General features: G+C 50.4%; 1 protein-coding gene across 1 annotated transcript in view; it reads left to right on the top strand.

Annotated features, from left to right (window-relative positions):
- Positions 1 to 24,797, top strand: part of LOC146829907 (CD5 antigen-like) — a 459,716-nt gene that overhangs the window by 118,014 nt on the left and 316,905 nt on the right. The window lies entirely within an intron of this gene.

Genomic DNA, 24,797 nt, shown 5'->3' on the forward strand with positions numbered 1-24,797 from the left:
TATCTCGGGGATGGTGGTCTACCGGCCCCCAGGCAGTGATGTGGCATTCAGGGAAGCTTTCCCTGATGCCGTCAGTTCACTATCTATGGGTTGTGCGAATTTTTCCATCCTGGGAGACCTCAATCTCCACTTTGAGAACAGGAGTTTGCCGGCTGTCAATAATTTCTTAGCCGACCTCGAGGCCCTCCAACTGACCCAAAAGGTAGATCAACCCACTCATGTGGGAGGGCATACACTCGACCCCTTTCTTACTAACCTCCTGGAAGCTACCATCTCTTCCATAACACCTGTGGGGTGGTCGGATCATTTTTTGGTGGATATTCGTGTTCCGTTGCCTGCTACTCCTGTTATCCCCCCTTCGAGACCTATTCTCAAAAGACATTGGAATAAACTGAGACTAGAGGACCTCCATGAGGTCTTGGCGTCACATCCACTGGGACCCTTTGAGGGTTTGGAACTGGGCTATGACCGGTTCTGTAAGTGGATTTCGGGGGCGCTCGATCTCTTGATCCCTATTAGGGCAAGTAGGTCTCGTTTGAGAGAATCGAGCCCTTGGTATGATAACGCCCTGCGGGTGTTAAAGGGCACTTTTAGGCGGGCTGAGAGAGAGTGGCGGAGACACTATGATGCGGCCAAGAAATCGCTGTATCTGTCCTCCGTCAAGGCGTACCATCGAGCCATTTGTAGAACTCGTGCTGCGTTCTACTCAGAAGAATTCCGTAACAGCCCTAATCCTTCGAAATCAATTTTCAAGGCCCTTAAGGATCTTTTGGCCAAAATAACTTCTTCCCCGGTATTGGCCTCCACTTCACATTGCGAGGTTTTGGCATCCTTCTTTTTGGAGAAGGTGCAAGCCATTTACCGGTCGTTTTCTGATTTGAGTCCACCTTTGGGGCCTCTGGTGACGATACTGGGTCGTCCTATAATGGAGTCGCTTCCTTTGCTTTCCTCTGAGGAATTTGACAGGGTGACCCTAAAAATTAAGTCGGGCTCACCTCTGGACCCATTAAAGCCTGTCGTCTTTAGAGATCATTGCTTTGTAGGACGCCCTCTTTTGCGATCCTTCATTAACACTTCACTGATGACGGGCATGGTTCCAGTCAAATGGAAGCAGGCGGTGGTTTCCCCTATTTTGAAGAAGCCTTCATTGGATCCTTCGAGGCCGGAGAATTACCGGCCTATTTCCTTACTTCCCTGGCAGGCAAAAGTCATGGAGGCCCATGTCAACCAGGCTCTCTCTGATTATATTACCCGTGCTAACATCTTGGATGACACCCAGCAGGGATTTCGTGCTGGGCATAGTACGGAGACAGCTCTTCTGGTTATGGTTGACCATCTTCGTGGGCTGGTGGATTTGGGACAGACGGCGGCGCTAATATTATTAGACCTAAGCGCCGCCTTTGATACTGTCTCACATCCTATCCTTTTGCGTCGCCTGGAGGAGTTGGGCATTGGTGGTGTTGCCTTACAGTGGTTCCGCTCCTTCCTTGAGGACCGTTCCTTCTGCGTTGCCATACCTCCTCATCAGTCCAATTTCTATCCCCTGGGCCTGGGGGTGCCTCAGGGATCCTCGCTTAGTCCCACGTTGTTCAATCTTTACGTGAGGCCGCTGGCTGATGTTGTCAGACAGTGGGGCATGACGATGGTCTCGTATGCTGACGACACACAGCTAGCGGTCACTATCAGCGGGGACGCTGAGTGCGATGCCCCTAGGTTCCAGAGTGGACTGAGAGCGGTGGCGAGCTGGATGAATGCCAACTGCCTCCAGCTCAACGCAAAGAAAACTGAGGTTATGGTTGTCGGGAAGGGACGTGACCTGTGGGGAGATAGATGGTGGCCACCGGAGCTTGGGCCAGCCCCAACTCCGGTCACGGAGCTGAGAAACTTGGGAGTATGGCTGGAACCCGCTCTCAGCTTCGTGGGGCACTCCAAGAAAACTGCGGCCTGTTGTTTTGGAGTTCTTCGAGGCTTAAGATTTATCTTGAAGTTTTTTGACTCCTCAACGAGGCAGTTGGTTGTTCAGGCAACCATAATTTCTCGATTAGATTACGCCAGTTCACTCTTGGTAGGGGCTAACTTGGCGGAAATTTACCGCCTCCAACGGGTCCAAAATGCAGCAGCTAGGGCCATAGTGGGCCTGCCTAGATCCTGCTCTGTGTCCAGCACTCTCCGATCTCTTCACTGGCTCCCGGTGAAAGCCAGAATTCACTTCAAAGTGCTCTGTCTGGCATTCAGGATCTTGAAGGGTTTAGCCCCTCGAATCCTTTCTAACCTCTTGTCGTTCTATGTACCGTCGCGCCCTCTGAGATCGTTGGGCCAAGCGTTGGCAGTGGTCCCGAGATTCAAGTTGAGTCGTATGGGAGGTCGATCTTTTCGGGTGAAAGCAGCTATCTTGTGGAATTCTCTCCCGTTGGAGATTCGCCTTTTGGACGATCTCTTTTTATTCCGAAAAGCTGTAAAGACTGTGCTTTTTTAACCATCTTACTTTCTGGTAGGCCTGGGCGGTAAATTCCGTTCCGCTCGCGAAATTTGCGGAATTTGGGTAATTTCGCGTTCCGCGGAGAATGCGAAATTGCCCAAAAATCTGCTTTCCGCGACTTCGCGAAATTTTTTGCTTGTTCGCGTTCTCAATATGCGTGTTCGCGAGATATTTCACCCCGAGCACGCAAACAGCGATCGCGAACAGGAAAAAAGTATCGCGAACAAGCAATTCCGCGTGTTCGCGGAATTTCTGCGTGTTCGCTGAGATTTTTTACCGTTTCGCGGAGATTTGCGTAACGCGATTACGCAAATTCCGCCCACCCCTACTTTCTGGTCCGTTTGTTGTGTTATTCTCTCTGTTCTGTTAGGTGCGGCTTAGCTTATCTTGTCATGCGCCAGGACGCCCCTTAGCTGGGGCAGCTGTGCGCAATACAAATGCCCCTAACATAACATAACATAACATAACAGATGATTCATTATTTACATACTTCATGGTTGGTTATGTCATGACCTCTACGAAACAATCCATGAAAATGCCTTTGTCTAGATTTATTGGGAACATTTGGACTCCCAAGGACTGAGCTAGGAGAAGGTGACGGTTTGCTGAAACAATTAACACTAGGGTGCTGATTCCGATCGGGTCGAAAAATTTCCCGTACGATTCGTATCCGTATATTTTTACGTACGAATCGTACAAGTCCCGTCCCACCGGGGAAGTATGATTTGTATGTGAAAAATACATACGAATCGTATCGGGAAAAGGTCTACGAGACGTACCCCGGACAGTTTTACGTACAAATCGTAAAACTGAAGTCCGAGCGCACAAGTACGATCCGTACCGCCCTTCCGAATACACATGCGTATGTAAAACGTCCCGTACGTAGCGAACTCTGTACCACTCGTACAGCCCCACCCTCCCCCCGCGTATGTCCACACGTACCTCCGTATGTCAGCACCGTACCCCCCGTATGTCAGCACCATACCCCCCATGTCCGCACCGTACCCCCGCCCCGTACTTGTACGCACAGTACCCCAGCCCCGTACACCAGCCCCATACTTGGACGCACCGTACCACAGCTCCGTACTCATACACACCGTACCCCAGCCCCGTACTCGAATGCACCGTACCCCAGCACTGTACCCCAGCCCCATACTTGGATGCACCGTACCCCAGCCCCGTACTGGTACGCACCGTACCCCAGCCCCGTACTTGGACGCACTGTACCCCAGCCCTGTACTTGGACGCACCATACCCCAGCCCTGTACTTGGACGCACCATACCCCAGCACCGTACCCCAGCCCCGTACTTGGACGCACCATACCCCAGCACCATACCCCAGCCCCATACTTGGACGCACCATACCCCAGCACCGTACCCCAGCCCCATACTTGTACGCACCATACCCCAGCACCGTACCCCAGCCCCGTACTTGGACGCACCGTACCCCAGCCCCGTCCCCCAGCATCACGTATGCATGGACCTTACAACAACATTGCGTATGCGAGCACGGTACAACAACATCGCGTATGTACGCACCTTACATACGCGAAAATGACTCGACCAGGACACTGTAAAACAGCACAAGGAGGGTCAATTCGACTCGCACAACACCACAAAACACGTCTACAGTAGAAAAAACATCAAAATGACTGACCTGCCACATCCAAACAGGCAAACAGAGGCCCAAACTCACAACCACCTCTTATAACACACCCACCAAAATTTCAAACTCAGGCACACCCACAAATGGACCAATAAAAAGGGCCCACACACACAAACCATGAGCCTTTGCAACAGACTCACTGCAGCTACAGAGTACACCCCAACAACTGCACCCATACACCTTAACATATATACCTTCACACAAACTCCTTCACACATATCCCCTCTTCACCTTCCCACACACACCTTCACATTCACACCCACACACCCACAACCATCCACACCCTCACCCCACACCATGCCCACAGATAAGAATCCAAAGTTCACAAGGGAGGAGCTGGACATCCTTGTCAACAAAGTCATCAGAGTCGAGCCACAGCTGTTTGGAACATTGGTCAGACAGACCGGCATAGTGGAAAAATCACACCTGTGGCAGAGGATCGTCGATAGGGTGAAGGCTGTTGAACCCATCAGAAGGACCAGGAATGAATGCCAAGCGAGATGGTACGATCTGCGGAGGGCAGTCAAGTGGAAAATGAACGAGGACTACGCCCAGAGCAACATCACTGGAGGTGGGCTGCCCCACAGACCGGTACATTACCATCCCTGGGAGGAGAAGGTGATGGCCCTGCTTCCGCCGGTGGTAGTACACGGACTTCAAGGACTTCTAGAGCCTGGTGAGTACACAAACAACTCATGGAACATGGGGGGAATGGCATCCACACCCCAACTACACATCATGCACGCAACTACCCCCAAGCCCTCACCGGACACAACCACACTCAAAAACTACGCTCATACCACTAACATGTGTATGCCCCATTCACAAAGCAAGGCCATGCCATGTCCCAGGCTACACAAAGCACTAACCCAAGACTGGATGTCCGGGATGCTGGGAGGGTGGGGCTCACAAAACACATTGCTCAACTCTGAATCAGACACCATTGCCCTCAGCCCATTTTTAGCCCAGGTACATACCCATGCACCATGCTCAATGCACAGGGACTGGCTAAGTACTGACAAGGTAGCTGACACTTGGCCCTGCTGTAGGCAGCACAAGGCCCTCCTTTGACCACTGCAAACTCAAACACCAACACAACAAGCTCAGATATCTAGGACCGGAACTCACACTCACTGTCATGGCAGCATGCTCCATGGGGGGACAGATACATCACCTGGGAGACCCACTGCCAAATCACACTACACCCACCAGCTGGCCCTGTCACACACACCCCTTACACAAGCACACACCCCCGGGGCAGGCAATGGATTTACCCACTCTCACAATGGACATGTGACACAACAAGATCAATCCATAGCCAAAGAAGCATCCAAGCCAAAAATCTACATGTCATACACTCAGGAGAACATATCAATCTGTCCCCCGCAACATACCCACCCACATGTGAACATTGAGGAAAAGGCTAGGCACATACAACTACCTTAAAGAACCGTGCCAACTTGAATATGTATGAAACATGGATGTCGCATGAAACAGCATTAACATTGTCTCTCTCTCACACACAGGGCAACCTCATGGATCTCCCCCCAACAACGGGGGGGAACAATCACAGGCCCAGGCTCGGCAGGAAGATGAGCCCACTGGCAGCGACGCCTCTCAACACTCTGCAGATGACCCCAACCCGCCTGGACCCTCTGGTGTCCAAGCCCCTGCAGCACCTGCTTCAGGAACATCTGCGTCAACCACCACCCCCATTCCTGCCACATCCCAGGAGACACCCAGGAGCCCTGCCCGCACTGAACAACTGAGCCGGTCATCATCTCGTATGCCATTGACAGCCAGCTGCTCCTCACCCTCACCAAAGACACAGCCATTGCCAGTTCCAACCTTCAAGAAGGCATGAGGTCCATTGATGAATGGCTGAACATCAGCCACCGGAGGCTGGACTTGGCCAGGACTGAGGTAATCATCTGAGGATTGTCCCCTTACAGCTGGGTCAACTCCTTGTGTCCCACCCGCCAGGGCACTGCACCAGCACCCAGTGGCCACGCACACAAGATGGTGTGCATCATACAGAACCTGCTTACGTGGGAATCCACATGTGGCATGGTGTGCGTAGATGTGTGCCATGCCCATCTCCACACAGACACATGTTGGATGCAGCAACAGCAGATGTAGTTGATGGAACACTAACAGCAAGCTCATGGGAATACATGACACACACATGACATAGTCACATTGGGGCATGCTGATCGTGAAATGTCAGTTGTTAGTGTCCCTATCCCTGGCATCAGGGGACAGTTGCGGGTGGTGGTGACTATGCCATACCAGTGATGGTGTGCTTGACACATTTGTACTACAGTCACACATGTGCAAAGAGTGAAGGGGAAGTGTGCCACATAGTGCCCCATCACACATGACATGTGTACACAGGTCATCACACATCAATTGTGCAACTACATGAGAAGACATGTGCAATAACACTGCCTGACACACCTAGGCCCGGCACATGAAAGTCTGCAATGACAATGACTTGATGTACAGCCTTGTGTGAGACGGAGACCTCCATTCCTTTTGTGTGCGCCTCCTATCACCAGTGTAAGAGTGTGTAACGCCCCGTACACACGTTCTGAGAGCGTGTGTATGGTCCGTACTACGTGTACTCCTACGGCACCACTACAATAGTGATATGCACCGTATCCATGCTCTGAGAGCGTGTGTACAGCCCGTATCACTATAGTAGTGGTGCCGTAGGAGTACGCGTGGTACGGACCGTACACACGCTCTCAGAGCATGCGTATGGTCCGTCTCACTATAGTAGTGGTGCCGAAGGAGTATGCGTGGTATGGGCCGTACACACGCTCTGAGAGCGTGTGTACGGTGTGTATCACTATTGTAGTGGTGCCGTAGGAGAACGCATGGTACGGGCCGTACACACGCTCTGAGAGCGTGTGTACGGTGCGTATCACTATTGTAGTGGTGCCGTAGGAGTACGCGTGGTACAGACCGCACACACGCTCTGAGAGCGTGTGTATGGCCCGTATCACTATAGTAGTGGTGCCGTAGGAGTACGCGTGGTACAGACCGTACACACACTCTGAGAGCGTGTGTACGGCCCGTATCACTATAGTAGTGGTGCCATAGGAGTACGCGTGGTACGGACCGTACACACGTTCTGAGGGCGTGTGTACGGTCCTTATCACTATAGTAGTGATGCCGTAGGAGTACGCGCGTTACGGGCCGTACACACGCTCTGAGAGCGTGTGTACGGCCCGTATCACTATAGTAGTGGTGCCGTAGGAGTACGCGTGGTACGGACCGTACACACGCTCTCAGAGCATGTGTACAGTCCGTATCACTATATTAGTGGTGCCATAGGAGTACGCGTGGTACGAGCCGTGCACACGCTCTGAGAGCGTGTGTACGGTGCGTATCACTATTGTAGTGGTGCCATAGGAGTACGCGTGGTACGGGCCGTACACACGCTCTTAGAGCGTGTGTACAGTCCGTACCATGCGTACTCCTACGGCACCACTACAATAGTGATACGCACCGTACCCAAGCTATGGATGTGTGAGTACGGTGCGTATCACTATTGTAATGGTGCCGTACGTGTACTGGTATGTGTGCAACACACCGTACATGTTTTTTCGAATCAAAAATTACATATGAGACAAGTATTAGGCCCAAAATGCATGCTGGTTGTCATGGATACAGAGATTTCAGTTGCAATGTGGCCATCATGTGGGCTTGAAAAGTCAGTTGGCCCAAAAATTACAATGTTGCAAAGTGGTGTTTGCCTTGCTATGATGCTCAAAATTTGAACCATGCAAATTTGTGTCATTGGTGTATGTTTAAAGGGATTGGAGGAAACGTAGGATGCAAATGAGTCTGACCAATCACTCTGTACACCTGTAAATGAAAGCCCTCAGCAAGACAGATATAAGTCAGCCAGAACCCATGAGAGGGCACTTGCCTGCACAACTTTCCTGTCGACCACACTGCTGCTGTCTGTGCTTCCTCTGGCACCATGTCGCGGACTGTGGAGAGGGCCCAGCCATTCACACTTGAAGAGAATGAGGCATTGCTGGATGTCCTCCTCCCACAGTACCCAAAGCTGTATGGGAGACCAGGGGTGCAGGTGAGTGCTGACTCCACTACCTTTGACTGTGCACCTTTTTTGTGACTGTCACTTCTGGCATTGTGTCCAGGTGTGACAGACATGCAATGTTGTTTAGAGTGGGTCCCAGGGAGGGAAAGGCTTATGTCTCTCATGCAGAGCATGATGTAGTTCCTGTGTGCACTCCTCACTTTCATTGTGCTTACTGTGACATTCACTGCATAGTGCATGACACATTCAGCCTGGCAAATCCTTGATGGCATTTTTTGGCTATTGTCCTGAGGCGATTAAGTGGTCTCCCCGGTTTAACCGGTGACTGTACCCACAGATGTGTATGAGTTGAATGGACCTGTGGTGAGAGTGTCCAAGTGATGTGTACGCCCTCCTGGACATTGATGTGTGTGAATGTCCCTTGTCATGTGGCTGAGTGCCTATGTGAAGTGTTGCACCCCAGCTGCATGGAGGAGGCAACAGATCTACCCATCTGATGTGACAAGTAAGCTGTGCTGTGTGTCTGACTTGCTGAGCTAGCCTGACACCTGTGAAACCCCACAGGCAAGTGGCACATGTGCAGAGTGAGGTTTGTATCCGCTGTTGCCAATGGCAGGTGATTGATCTGTGCCTGTGTGTGTCTGTGTACTCTGCTGAGGTTGCGTCAGTGGCCTGGGGCATGTAACTGCTTTGAGGCGCTGTCCATCAGCCTGGTTTTGCATGTGATGCACAGTGTGTGCCATGATCAGGGAGTGTGTCGCACCCCTCCTGCCACCTGTGTACTTTCAATGGCATGTAGTGCATTGGGGCTTCCACAGAGGCCAATGTCTATATGAGAAAGATGCAATTCCTTGGCAGCATCCTATGCCCTGTTCAACATATCAAAGATGTTCAAATGTGTGTCTCTGTGACTTGGAGCAGGTGTAGTGATGTTGTCTCACTTTGTCATCCTCACAGATAACTGCCTACGGGAAGGGGGGGATCTGGAAGGAGATCGTCAGGGCCGTGAGATCGGCGGGGGGTCACAGTCATCACCTAGCCCAAGTCCGAAAACTGTGGCGGGATATCCGGTGCTGGACCCGGCGGATCACCCGGGTCCAGCTGGGACTCTCACCTCCACGCCCCCACGGCGGGCGCCAATGCCTGACCACCCACATGATGCGTGACCTGGCGGTGGTCTTCCCTGACCTGGCTAGGCAGTTACAGGAGAGACAGCAGCAAGGAGGGGGTAGGTACATGTCTGTTTATTGTGTTGTGTGTCCCCAGCTTTTGGAAGTGCTCTGTAGCCTGGATACACTGCCAGGGTTTATATGTGCAGTGCATATTCTGTTCCACAAAGTCAACCGGTGCTCTTATTCATCCCTTCCCCTTCTTGACATGTGTCCCCTGGTCTGTGTGTAATCACAATTGCACATGGTCATCTAGGCTGCCAGTTAATCCAAGTGCACATTGCTTTCTGCATCATGTGGGAGGGTGGTCTGTGACATGTGTTGGTACCTTGCCTGTGCCCTGTCCTGTTCACTCTGTTGGGGGTCCATGTTTGTTGGCACTGATGATGAGTCTCAACATAGGAGTGTGAGGTATCAAATGAACACACTTGCAGCATGCATGACCAATGTTGTGGCATCAGACATGATGTGCATGAGTGGGAGATATGCATAGTGCCAGGACGGTTGCTCATGTTACAGTCAGATCATTCCAGGAACAAGGAGCAGTGTGCCCACTACAGTCCCCGGAGACACCCTTGCCTGGTAATCATGTGTGTCATCCAACACTGTGCCCATTTTCAGTGTGTTCAGCATATGTTAGCCTCTGTGGCATTGTTCCCTGGCCTCATTTGTATTTATCCAAAGGGTACTACATGTGTCCACTGGACAGGGAGACCCCATTTGGCGTGTGCATAATCACACTGGGCAGTGCCTGTGTGTCTATTCACAACTATCTGTTGATGGTTGTTTGTCACAAATATGTGTTGGCAGCCTCACGAGGTGATGTGGAGTACATTTGGGAATTCTTGCAGCACATGTTTGTAAACCCTGATTAAGAGGTGTCACTTCTTGATCTGTCTCAATCACATTGTCTCAGGTATGGGGGATTTGTGCGGGTGAGGCCTACATGGCCAAACCTTATGTCTCCTTGCCAGGTCTGACCTGTGTGTGATAATTGGCTGGACAGAGACTCAACATGCAGTGACCCAGTGATGTTGTGCAGGGTATAATGTTTGTGCTTTGCAGCATGTGTCAATTGTTTAAATGCATGATTCCTGCTCATACATTTTTTGCACCAGTGTGTGGTCCAGATGCTAGGTAGTCTGGTCTTTGTGTGCTGACATCTGTGTGGACATTCTGGCTTGCCATGAGGGTGTCTCCTCAGTGCAGGTATGCCTTTTTACAACACAATTGCAGGCCCATAAGCTTTTGCCTTGTCCTGGGTTTGGACATGTGTGCCACTCCACATGACAGGCAGTGGGTCAGATGTGTTGCCAACTGTGTCATCAGGTAACGGATGGCCATGTGACAACTGACATAATTCAAGTTGTTAGTCAAAAGGTATTGTACCTTGGCACTCACAACACTTATCAACAGGTCTTCATGTTTTAAATGCTTTAGTTTGATGTTTTGTTGTTAAGAACAATAATGTGCCTGCATGACTGATGCCTCCCAAGGAAGTGCACAACAAACCACCTTTACACTTTCAGGGAACACGCTGGCACATTTTAAAAGAAGGCAATGTTCTAATGAGACTGTTTTTCAGATTATACATATACATGTTCCCCCAATGTTGTGGAATTTGGGTAAGTCCTTGGTTGTTGGTGATACCAACTTACGGGTGTCAATTCATCAAGCCCTCCGTGGACCCATGTATATGTACTTTCCGCAACAACATTTCCTTCTAACATTGGCTTCTTTAAAGAAGGCTGCCAGCTTCTTCAATGACTGGGTAAATGTAGTTTTGCGTGCACCTCCTTGGGAGCGATCTTTTATGAAGGCACATGTGTGTTCTGTTCACATTCCCACATTCTGACCATGTCGATTGTGTAAAGTATTGTGATTCTCAAGGGACCAACATTTTTTCGTTTTGTGTTCCAATGTACCTACAGGTCTCTGAGTGTGGGGACACCTTTGGTATTGAGGTGTGTTAGTTTGCCTTGGGTGCACCACTACTGTTTCTTTCAGGGTAAACAAGAGGTGGCATGACTTCATTGTATTGCTGTGCTCACCTGTTCCCAGACACTAGCTTCTCAGTGTATTTCTCATTCACATCTTGGGCTGGTGTGTCCTATTTTTCTTTGTGTCCAAGTGGCATGGTGGGTCTACCAACCGGGGAGTACAGGGCTTACATATGTGCGTAGTAATCTAGCTGTTACTCATGATGCATTGCCTGATATGCACTGTGACCTATTGGTTTTGTACTCATGTGTCAGATGTATACAGGTGACTGATGTTTTTCTGTATCTTCACCTTGCCCACAGCATCATCATTGGAAATCGAGGGAGACACCTGCACGGACCTGGAGGAGGGAGCCAGCACCAGTGCCACCAGTGTTGGCGAGTCTGCGGGAGCCAGTGGCACGGAGGGCGAGGGGAGTCAGTCAGAGGACCTGTCTGGTGGCGATTCCAACTACGACCCAGACGGGTCCGAGGCTGACCTCAACGAGGGGGTGGAGGCCGCTACAACACCTGGCAGCAGCCCAACATCTGTCCCGCCTCCTCCATTCCCATCACCGCCCTCCCAGTTGCTCCGGTCCCTTCTGTCCATGCAGGGCCCCACCATGTCTCCTTCGGGATAGGCACCGCACCCCCTGCCCCTGTCACCCCTGCTGCCCTCACTGAAGAGTCTGTGGACATACTGCGCAGTTGCAGGTTGGGCAGTCATCGGTGCTAACTGTCCTCCATTGCCACACCCCACTGCTGAAACAGATGGTGTTGTTCATGGAGGGCATGTCAGCAACGCAGGTTTCTGCGGTCCATGGACTCCTCCCTGACGGCAGCAGTGACTCTCCTGCAGCGCTTCGTCCCCCCCACCCCAGTCTCTTCCACACTTCCCTCTACCATACCTGTCCCATGCACACACAGGCATTCCCAAGCACGCACCCCACCAGACACAGGCAGCACACCACCAAGTAAGGGCAAGCGCACACTTCCTGGCACGCACACTCAGGGGGATGTAGCCACACCCACTGGGTCTGGGGCAAAAAGACATACATGCAGCCACAGTCTGAGTCCGCAGGCCTCACAACCCAGTCCCTCCAAAAGCACTCCCCTTGGCTCCCCTGCCAAACTGACACCCAAAGAGGTCGACATGGGTGAGCTGGCCCTCACCCCCACTGTGACACCACCCCGCAAGCGGGAGAGGAAGTCCCCGGCCAGGGTAGTTAGGTCCCCCCCTGTCCACCCCCTCCCCCAAGAGCGCTGCACCCCATCCCTCGGCCACCCCCCCCCCTCCGTTGGCCCTGGGGTTTCTTCCGGTGCGGGGTTACTCTGGACGCCCTGGCAGAAGTGTGCAGCGCCGAGCTCACCTCCCTGTGGTGAAGACGTCCACCCCTGCACCCACCACTCCTACCCTTCCCCCTCCTGTCCCTGCGGTGCCTGGTCCTTCCCCACATGATGCCCCCCCTGGTCGACGAACCTGAGGGTTCCACTGTGCAGGCTCCAGGAGTTGGTGTTGTGGTAATGTGTTATGGTTCTGAGAAATGTTCTATTCTGATGGTCATGAGGTGGACCATGGTATCTGCGTGCCATCACAAGGTCTCTGCAAAGAATCATTGGTAGTGTGTGTTATTTTGGTTTAGAGACATTGTCCCAAGGAGTGTTCCTTCCTCTGTGGCACCTGACATCTTCCCTGCAAAGAGTTGCACTATTGTTGTGCTGACCTGTGTCTACATTTCCTTTGTTGGTGACGGATCCCTTCAACTATGGCCATGCCTGCTCAGCAATGTCTCCGGCTGCATCGTCTGTGCCATCCTTGCTAGTCACTGTACTTGTGTATTGAGTATGTTGAAATGCCTTCATGGGGAAATTCTCCCTTTTCAGCACTATGCATGTGTGTACACCCGGCCTAGCACACACAATTGGTACTTGTTCTGCAGGGTATTTGGGCACCTGACTCACAATTGTGGGCATTGTATCTGTGGGAACTCCACCCTATTCCTTCCATGAGAGACAACAACTTGGTGGCTGTCCCAGCACCTGTACATTCCTATCAGTCCTGGGATGTGCGTGACAGTGTGTGTTCCCTTTGGCTCCCTTAGTTTAGTAGGCAGTGACATGACTATACAGTCTTGTGGCATGATCTCAGTGTGTGTATTGTGCTGCATCTGCCAGGGGTGGGTAGGCATGTGTTCTTTGTCCTCACACCCACACGTGGTGTGTCATGCAGTGGGGGAAAGACATCCATCCTCCTGGGAGTGGGACACTGCTGTCAGTGATGTGTTGTTATGGCACTATCATCATTGTTCAAAGTTAGGGATGCGTGCATACACCCATGGAGTTGTGGTTATCTGATAATGATGTACACCCCCCATGTCTCTGTCCACTGCTGGGAGTCCTCTGCACCCACCCATATGTGTCTGTCCACTGCTGGGTGTCCTCTGCACCCACACACATATGTGTGTCCACTGCTTGGAGTCATTTACACCCACCTCTCACATGTCTGTCCACTGCTGGGAGTGATATGCACCCACCCCTCATATTGCAGGCCACTGCTGGTAGTCATTTACACCCACCCCTCACATGTCAGTCCACTGCTGGGAGTGATATGCACCCACCCCCATGTCTCTGTCCACTGCTGGGAGTCCTCTGCACCTTCCCCTCATATTGCAGGCCACTGCTGGGAGTCATATACACCCACCCCTCACATGTCTGTCCACTGCTGGGAGTCATATGCACCCAACCTTCATATTGCAGGCCACTGCTGGGAGTCATTTATACCCACACCTCACATATCTGTCCACTGCTGGGAGTGATATGCGCCCACCCCTCATATTGCAGCCCCCTGCTGGTAGTCATTTACACCCACCCCTCACATGTCTGTCCACTGCTGGTAGTGATATGCACCCACCCCCATGTCTCTGTCCACTGCTGGGAGTCCTCTGCACCCACCCCTCATATTGCAGGCCACTGCTGGGAGTCATATACAGCCACCCCTCACATGTCTGTCCACTGCTGAGAGTGATATGCACCCACCCCCATGTCTCTGTCCATTGCTGGTAGTGATACACACCCACCCCCATGTTTCTGTCCACTGCTGGGAGTACTCTGCACCCACCCCCATGTCTGTCCACTGCTGGGAGTGATATGCACCCACCCCCATGTCTCTACCCACTGCTGGTAGTGATATGCACCCACCACCATGTCTCTGTCCACTGCTGGGAGTCCTCTGCACCCACCCCTCACATGTCTGTCCACTGCTGGGAGTGATATGCACCCACCCCTCATATTGCAGGCCACTGCTGGGAGTCATATACACCCACCCCTCACATGTCTGTCCATTGCTGGGAGTGATATACACCCACCCCTCATATTGCAGGCAACTGCTGGTAGTCATTTACACCCACCCCTCACATGTCTGTCCACTGCCGGGAGTGATATGCAGCCACCCCCATGTCTCTGTCCACTTCTGGGAGTCCTCTGCACCCACCCCTCACATGTCTGTCCACTTCTGGGAATCCTATGCAGCCACACAACCAACCCAACCACCCCCTTGGTGCAGTACACTGCTGTCCTGGGCCTACAAACACACCAATATAAAGGTAATATGCTGCACCAGGCCGTAAGCCAACATTCGTGGCGTGTGTACGCCTTCTATCCCAAATGTACTGGTGCCATAGGGGTATGTGTGATACGGACCATACCCCCGCATTCATAGGGTGTGTACGGTCCGTACCACGTGTACCCCTACAGCCCCAATCCAATAGTGATACGGCCCGTACCCAGGAAATGTATGTGTGGGTGCGGTCCGTATCACTGTAGTAGTGGTGCTGTAGGAGTACGCGTGGTACGGGCCGTACACACGCTCTCAGAGCGTGTGTACGGTCTGTACCATGCGCACCCCTACGGCACCTCTACAATAGTGATACTGACCGTACACCCGCTCTGAGAGCATGTGTACGGTCTGTACCACGCGCACCCCTATGGCACCACTACAATAGTGATACGAACCATACACACGCTCTGAGAGCGTGTGTACGGTCTGTACCACACGTACCCCTACGGCACCACTACAATAGTGATACGGACCGTACACACGCTCTGAGAGCGTGTGTATGGTCCGTACCACGCGTACCCCTACGGCACCACTACAATAGTGATACGTACCGTACAAACGCTCTGGAGCGTGTATACGGTCCGTACCACGCGTACCCCTACGGCACCACTATTATATTGATATGGACCGTACACACGCTCTGGGGCGTGTGTACGGTCCGTACCATGCGTACACCTATGGCACCACTACTATAGTGATACGGGCCGTACACACGCTCTGAGAGCGTGTGTACGGTCCGTACCATGCATACCCCCACGGCACCACTACTATAGTGATACAGACCGTACCTACACTATGGATGTGTGAGTACGGTGCGTATCACTATTGTAGTGTTGCCGTAGGGGTAAGCGTACATGTCCACTTCCATTGTAGCAGGATGCAGGGATTGGTGGACACACCCCCCGGAGTGACCAGACCCTGGAGGTAATGTATGTCCTCAATATTGTAGGTTTTAATTTGGGTGGGCGGTATGTTTCCTGCCCCTCACCCCCCCTTGACCCCTGGGTGTTGTTTTCACCTTCTGCGGCGTGTGCGTCGGGTTCGGTGCACCAGGTCATAGGCTAAAAGGGCCAGGATGACACGTAGGATGGGGTCCATGGCTGTCCGTCACGTACCGGGGCTCCGTTTTCGAGTCAGACTCAGTTTTCCGGCATTTTTTGGCTGTCGTAAAAAAATTGCTGTGCGGAGTGACGTAGGGACGAATCGTACTTGCTTGCGTAAAATGCTGCCTAACTCCGTACGGACGTCGTGTACGCGCTGTCCAGGATCAAACTCATAGGTATTTTTTAGCCGTACGGTGTTTTGTAAGATTCGTACGGAAATGCTATTTCTGTACGAATCGTACTTGCTGGATTGTATGGTGGATTTCCCGGGTACGAGTCGTACGGAGAATACGCTCTGTACGACGAATCGTACACGGGTTTTACAGGATTGGAATCGGCATCTAGGTGAGAACTCTGCGTGGTATGTGCACAAGATATCATGGAAGTGTGCCTTTAATGCGACTCGTGATATGAGCTCAAAATATCATGTGTGTGCCCTTAATGTGACCCCGTAAAAACAGTTATTTACAGATAGCTTGTTATTCATACACTCCAGTCACAAGTGCTACCTGCAGACTGCTCACAGCTAGGAGTGGGAGGAACTGCTGGAATTTCACTCTGTGGAGTAACCCAAACATGCCATGAGATTCCTGGGAATTTTTTTTTCAAGTGGCATATTCCTACTCGGAGGAAAATTAAGTTTAAGTGATGATTGAATATCTATCTATCTATCTATCTATCTATCTATCTATCTATCTATCTATCTATCTATCTATCTATCTATCTATCTATCTATCTATCTATCTATCTATCTATCTATCTATCTATCTATCTATCTATCTATCTATCTATCTATCTATCTATCTATCTATCTATCTATCTATCTATCTATCTATCTATCTATCTATCTATCTATCTATCTATCTATCTATCTATCTATCTATCTATCTATCTATCTATCTATCTATCTATCTATCTATCTATCTATCTATCTATCTATCTACCTACCTACCTATCTATCTATCTATCTATCTATCTATCTATCTATCTATCTATCTATCTATCTATCTGATTGATTGATTGATAGGCTTTATTTCATACATAAAATATCTTAAAAGCAATTTAACAGTTTAGAAAAACAGCAGAAAAAACACTTTTCAAACAAAACAATACTTAATAAATACAATTAGTACAGTTAAGATCAGAATTAAATTGATACAGAAAGCCTTTTTGCACGAATCAACCAGGACGACTTTAAAAATTAGACACAGCACAAACCACCAAAGTGGATGTGTCGGACAGTAAAATACGCAGGGCGACTGTGATTGCGAGTTCCCAACTGTCTACAAAGTGGTCTGAGCCAATACCTCCTGGGAGAGCAATAGTCAGGGCATTCAAAAAGAATATGTGCCACAGTCTCGACCCGCGTGGAGCAGAGGGCACAAAAGGGGGAGGGCCGGGGGGACAATTTCCACCGGGATATCAAATCACCTACAGGTAGGATCCCTACTCTGAATTTAAAATATAAGGCCCTATCAAAAGGAATAGAAATCATATCGAGATATGGTTCGTAAGCTAACACGTCTTTAATCCTCAAAAAGGCTACAGTTGACTTGCACTGGCGTGGATCAACAGTAAGTTTAAACGAAACCCAATTTCTTTAGAGTGGCTTTGGGAGGGGCAGATCGAGTAACCCAAGCTTCACCTAGGCCCAACTCCCCAAAAAGATGTTTAACATCCCTCAACCATTTAATCTTACACCAGCCCCCCATAGACATCACCTCGGACAGTCCCTCCACATAGGAGGCTAGTTCAGGGACCCTCCACAAGCGGGCCCACAAGAGCAAGGGACGTAGTCGAGCTTGGTCCGCAATTAATCTACATCCTAAGTCCAACAAAACTGGACTTGTGGGTGTACTCGAAGGGAGAGCCATAAGATCTTTCAAAAATTTGCTCTCTGATTTTGCAAGCACGTCAAGATTGCCTATGCCCCACAACTCTGACCCATATAAAGCAGCACTAACCCCTTTAGCTTTATAAATCTCCACAACTGGGGCAATAAATTGTTTTGTGGAAGTACGATGTACCCTGAGCAAAGCACCACCCACCCTTTTGTGGTTAAGGAGCATCTTGTTGATGTGCGGAGTCCAACACATAGAGTCACTAAGGCGGATTCCCAGGTAATCAAACTCTGATACCCTCTCCAGGTAAGCAGAGTTCAACACGGGAGGGCGCCCCAGTTTCCCAGGTGGATTCATGATCAAATATTTGGTCTCATCGACATTGATCACCAATCCCCTAAGGGAACAAAACTCCTGGAAGCGTTTGAGAAGTTTTTGGAGGCCCTGGGGGGACTTTGCAATAAGGAGGGTATCATCAGCAAAGAGCAGTGTAGGGATCCGAGTGCCCGCCAGGGACGGTGCATCAGCAGGTTCTTGTAGCAAATACTCAACCACCCCATTCACATAAAGAGAGAATAGGGTGGGAGCTAACACACATACCTGGCGGACACCCCTACTTACTGGAATTCTATCTGTTTTCTCCCCATTCTTACCCCACCGCGCCTGTGCATAATTGTCTGTATGTAGTTTTATCAGAAGTGATAGGATATAGGACGGCACCCCCAAACCCTGCAAGACCCTCCACAGTTCCTCCCTAGGTACCAGGTCAAAGGCAGTCTTGAGGTCAATAAAGGCCAAATAAAGACTGCCCTTGCCCAGCACCACCACCTTCCAATACAAGAGCGCCAGTCTGAAGACTTGCTCGATAGTCCCGGTTCCAGAGCGAAAACCAGCCTGGAAATCAAATAAAATCTTATTGTCATCTACCCATTGGAGGATTCTCCCCAGAATCACCTTCCCTACCACCTTTTGGGATGAATCAATAAGGCTTATGGGCCTGTAGTTGGCGGGGTTGTCCCGGCATCCCTTCTTGAATATCGGGACAACCTCCGCCCCTTTCCAAGATTCCGGTACAGATGCTCCCCCCATAATTGCATTCAATAGGGTGGAAACCAACTTCCCCCATTGCTTAGGATTAGCACGTAACAAATCACCGGGTAACCCATCAGGCCCAGCAGCTTTTAGGGGGACCAGGGACTTGATTACGAGCTCCACTTCTCTGTCGGTAAAGGGATACGCCTCAGTGTCCACTGCCTCAACCATCAGGGTAAAGGAGTCATTAAGAACCCCCTCGACAGGGGTATAAAGGGACAGGAAGTTGCTAAACCAATTCTGGGCTGGGACATTACATGTCAGCAAAGTGTCAACAGGCCTATCCCTAGATCTTACCAAACTCCAAAATCCCCCAGCATTCCTGTCCAAGCTTGCAGCCAGGAGGTCCGCCCAGAACTTCTCCTCCCCCTTTCTTTTTGCTGCCTTTAAAGTCTGGGAGTAATCTTTCCTTGCAAGCCTGATAGCTACCTGGGATTTAGATTTAACAGCCCCTACCAGCGCTTTTTTCTTGACTCTGCATTTTTTTGTAAACCAACCCTGCGATTTCGGCAGCAACTTCCTGTTGTTAACACGGGAGGCCATGCTAGGGAGAATAAATAGGTTACTCAATGCCCTAGTTAAGTCGCAGAAAATCTGCGTAGTCTCCTCGGGCGATCGGGTGAGCGACTCCGACTTGCACAGTGCTGCAGCCAGGAGTGCCCCTATATCCGCCACTTTCTCTTCGGACATAATAAGCTTTGCCCACTTCAGCCGTCTACCACAATTAGATGAGAGAACTTCGTGGGAAATAGGTGCTATATAGGATGATAATCCCCCCTTAGCAGTTAACCACTTGGAAAAAAGGGTGTGTGAGAGGAGATTATGGTCACTCTCAATGGTAGGTATGATCTCCATATCCTTCAGAGTGCTCCATAGACTAGCCTCAAGAAGAATGTAATCAATTCTGGACGTATGATTTGGCCTATTATAAGTATGGGCACCCACTAGGTCAGACTTGGACCTCCCATTGACAGCCCTAAGATCGAATTCCATGTTAAGTGAGTTGATCTGTACCGCCACTTGGGTCCACCTCTTGATGGGAGGAAGCGCAAGGGCAGGAATACCCCTCCTGGAGTCCTCCTCACCACTTCCCAATATATCGTCCAGGCCCAGGGGCTCAAACGTGCAATTCAGATCTCCTGCCACCAAGATGCGAGATTTATTGGGGCGCTGCCTAAGCAGACCTTCTAGTAAGGATATTGTGGCCGATAGTATACCACCCTTCGTGCCTCTGTCATAGACGTTAAAAATGTCCAAGAAGAGGCCACCCCGTGCACCCTTTATAGTAATGTTGAGGAGGTCGGGAGAATTGGTAGGATGCTGAACCACCTGACAGTCAAGAGCAATATCAACCCATATGAGGAGACCTCCCGAAGGGCGTCCCTTCCCTGAAACTGAGGGGACAGCAGGGACAAAGTAAGTCGAATAACCTACCATGTGACAGGGTTCCCTACACCATGTTTCCTGGAAAATGCAAATGGAGTAGCCCTCCACAAGCCCATTCCAGTCCGGGAGTCCCAGCTTCCTTGAAAGACCCGCGACGTTCCAGCAAAGAATCTTGATATCTGGATCCGCCACAACCGACTCTCTACAGATAAAATCCTGTAGTAAATTGGTGGCTTCATCCAACTGAGAGGGAGAAGAGACAATTCTTTTATTCGGCACATTGGGCGCAGGAGCAGCACCTGGGCAATGATCCTTACAGACCACCCCATGGCACGTGTCGGTTCAATGTCCCGATGGCCCCCCATAATACCCGGGCCAAAATGCCGGTTGAAATAAATGAGGGATAGCAGGATTCACGGGATGAATAATCATTGCTCCAACCCCCAACAAAATGTACACCATTGTGATTTACTGCGGTCCTAGGGTAAAAATAGGTTAAGTCTACTACACTAATGTTTGCCCCCCCAATTGCGTACTCTGGATTGCAAATAGTTTGGGCAACCCTAGTATCTTTAAAGTTAACCACCACACAATCTCTTTCTAGGTGCTTACGACCATAACCTACCCACCCTACCCTTCTCACTCCTAGGATCAACCCATCTAAACCTCTAGGAAGAGGTCTATTAGACTTTAACCAGTGCATGGTTTTATTTTTTAAAGCCCGATAGGATTCATATTGATCTTCTCTCAAAATGGGTACGTTGGTGAGTATGGCAACATACGGGTGGCACTCGGGGGGCAAATTTACCGGTGGAAAAGTAGGAGACGCTTTTGGGAGAGATTCCTCTGAATGGGTTTCTCTAGGGTGGTTAGTGCAAATTCTGGACGAATAAGCTTGGTCAGGACCAGTGCCCTTAGCAAGCCCATTCGAGGTTTCCTTATATTTAGAAGGTCCCTTCCTACCCGGTAGCTCAGCCCGGATAGGCTTCTGTACCGGGACAATAAGAGGCTTCGGCACACTCGATTGTGCTAGGCCCAATTGACTAATATCACCTAAAATATCCGTAACCTGAGTAGGAGGTTCATTAACCACAGCCGACAAATTTACAGTGTTTTCTGTGTTAGGGCCGGTAGATATGTCCTGTGTGGGTGCAGCAAGCATCCGGGTGCCACTATCCCCACCCTGTCCACCCTCCTTGTTTTTAGAAAGCAGTTTGATAAGTGTTTTCAGAGAGAAAAAATTATCCAAAGTTGCCTGTTCAAATCTATCCAGCCTCTCTCCCAACACTTTTACTCTTTCCACAATCGGGGACAATAACGTTTTCATCAGATCTTCAAGTTGTGAAATTGTCACAGAGTCGTTAGATGAAACTAAATGGCAGTCTGATGTTGGATCAACACATGCGTCCTCAGTCCTAGGACCTAAATGACCCCCCCCCCCTTTCCCAACCCAATATTTTTCGTAGCCAACCCCTCACCCGCTTTAGTTCCTGTTCCCCTTACACCATGTTTCCTTAGTCTCTTATGAAGTTTAGGGAAGCTGTCTTTACATGGGCTGGCAATCCTTTTCCTTTTAGTATCAGTTATATTCATAGAAACCGTTAGAGGTACCACAGGCGGCTGAGGAATATTATCTTGGGTAGTTGGAATAGTTGTGCAAGTTGGTACAACAGGGAGTTCACTGGAGCATGAGTCAGCACTACTACTATCGATAGGAGGGGGAATGGATATGGCTGCCAAGCTCTCCAACCTATCAATGCTGGCCCTCAAAGACGCAACCCGTAACGGCTCCGGTGGAGGGGATGTCATTACAAGGGGATCTGAACTACATACGGGCGAGGTAACAAGTGCCAGGGAACCCAATGAGGACCGTTTCGACAGAGGAAGTTCTAGGGAGAGACGCCGCTCTGTCATTACAATCTCCTTCTCTATGACAGCACCCACCCGTGTGATGAACTGATCCATAGTGCCTATAATACAACTGGCTCCACCCTCACCTCCTCTCCTGAGGCTCTTCCCTGAGCGGGTGGACATTAACACAGGCTATAACAGTGACCAAATGATAATAATAGTAGAACACCCCTATATGTCTCAACGTACCAATGATAATATCAGGGGGGGTGGCCCAACCCGGCCCTGGACAGCCCCGGACTGCCACAGACTGCCCGCCCTTTGCCCGGACTTCGCTCCGTGCTTCGACCCGCGCGCGTCCCGCGTGCGCGGTCGTAAGCGTAGTTAAGTACGTATAAGCTGGGGGCGTGGCTTGCAGGGAGAGCGGGCCAGGTGTCTACTATTGGCCAGGCAGGGACTCCTGGGAGATGGAGTCCCTGCAGTAACGCTCGCAGCCCTGCTGCTGCCACAGACCTCCCCAGCCGGCGCTGAAACCACAGGCACTCTACCGCTCCTTCCGTGAAGCGGGACCCGCAAAGCGGGTCCGGCGAACAGCGATGGCAAGCACAGCAGCTAAGTCCAGGTACAACGCTCCCTAAGATGAGGGTCCACTTGAACAGGAATTAGACAGAAGCACACACAGTCCCACCAGCACCGGGAAAGAAGGATGATTTTAAATGCAGCTGGTGTGCTGGGGGCGTGGCTTGCAGGGAGAGCGGGCCAGGTGTCAACTATTGGCCAGGCAGGGACTCCTGGGAGATGGAGTCCCTGCAGTAACGCTCGCAGCCCTGCTGCTGCCACAGACCTCCCCAGCCGGCGCTGAAACCACAGGCACTCTATCGCTCCTTCCGTGAAGCGGGACCCGCGAAGCAGGTCCGGCGAACAGCGATGGCAAGCACAGCAGCTAAGTCCAGGTACAACGATCCCTAAGATGAGGGTCCACTTGCCCAGGAATTAGACAGAAGCACACACAGTCCCACCAGCACCGGGAAAGAAGGATGATTTTAAATGCAGCTGGTGTGCTGGGGGCGTGGCTTGCAGGGAGAGCGGGCCAGGTGTCTGTGGTAAATAAAATATTACGCTCTCAGACTTTTTCATATTATCAATAGGATCATGCATAAAGCAAGAGGCTGAGTCTGTGGTATCAGATTCATAAAGGGCTTTATTCCAATAACTCGAGTCAAAGGGAGAATATCACCATCACCAAAAAAGGATCTGGACGGGACTGAAAAGTATTCTCAAAACAATATTCACAGAGTACAGTATATATACATTTCTCAATTGTACGTAAGCAAAAGAGCAAGAGAGAATGAGATAAGAGCATGTGGGCGTGTAAGTAGGCGTGAAGGTGGGCGTCCATGTGGGCGTCCACTTGATGATAATGGGTAATTTGTCATGTGTGGGTGGATACCTGGAGATGATTTCGCAATGTCAGCAGAAATACTTGGCAGAGATGCGCGCGCAGCAGCATGACGTGTGATTGACGCGCAACTAGAGGGTGGAGGGGACTTGACATTTAGCTCTACATGTGGAGACAAAAAGTCTGGGGGGTCAAGTCAACCTAATCCCAAATCATATCTAACATCCTATGTTTAAAGAACTATGTTATCCACAAGGGAAGGACTCTCGGACAGAATCTATTCTATACTGACTGTGTGTGCGTGTACAAGCGTCTAAGTGTCTATATGAGATGCAAGGGGCAGAAACCTTCCATGGTAACAGGGCTATGAATTACTTGCATGAAGACAGAGAAGCCAAACCCCTTTGCTCGGGAGCTAAAGGAAATGTTTACCTAAACTACTAGACAGGAATGCATCGGCTGAAGAGCAAAGTAGATAATTCGAAGGTGAAATACAGCTTCTTGGCAGGCAGGCAAAAACTGGCCGAGGCAGGCACCGTTAGCTGCACAGGAAATAGGACAAAGTTCATGGATACAGATGCGAGCTCAAGCTGCAGCTTGTCAGAGACAGAGAGCAGGGAAAAGCTTTGAGGACAGAATCGGGCCTACTTCGCCTGAACTGTAAAAATGGAGTAACTGAGCCATATAAAGTCGGTGGCCTTTCATACTTAGGAAGCGAATATCCAGCCCATTCATGGCGGATCTGACAGAGGACATGTTGACGGTGGACGCACATGTATTTGCGTCTTCATAACTGGAACTGGAGAGAACATACATGTGTTTGTAACATGCACATAGAACCGTTGGGGTCCAAGATAGGGGACATAACTGATCAGGGAAATCCACATTTCCACATTCCCTCCTTGTCCCCTACTTGCCCGTCAAGAAACATCAATCTTCATTAATCCATCGATTTGCTCATGGAGCATCATTTCTTCTTCTTTCTTCTTCCGGGATCTTGAGCGAAAACCTTGATGTGGAATACACGATGTGGCACACAGACCACAAATCGCTGGTCCACATTGCAGGCATAAGCAGCAACTGAATAGTATGAGAAGGCCAATACCTAGGAAGGGTAGGACCCTCCATCCAAAGGTAGATAATA

Source organism: Triturus cristatus, chromosome 5_1 (genome assembly GCF_964204655.1).
Source record: "Triturus cristatus chromosome 5_1, aTriCri1.1, whole genome shotgun sequence".
Classification (NCBI taxonomy): domain Eukaryota; kingdom Metazoa; phylum Chordata; class Amphibia; order Caudata; family Salamandridae; genus Triturus; species Triturus cristatus.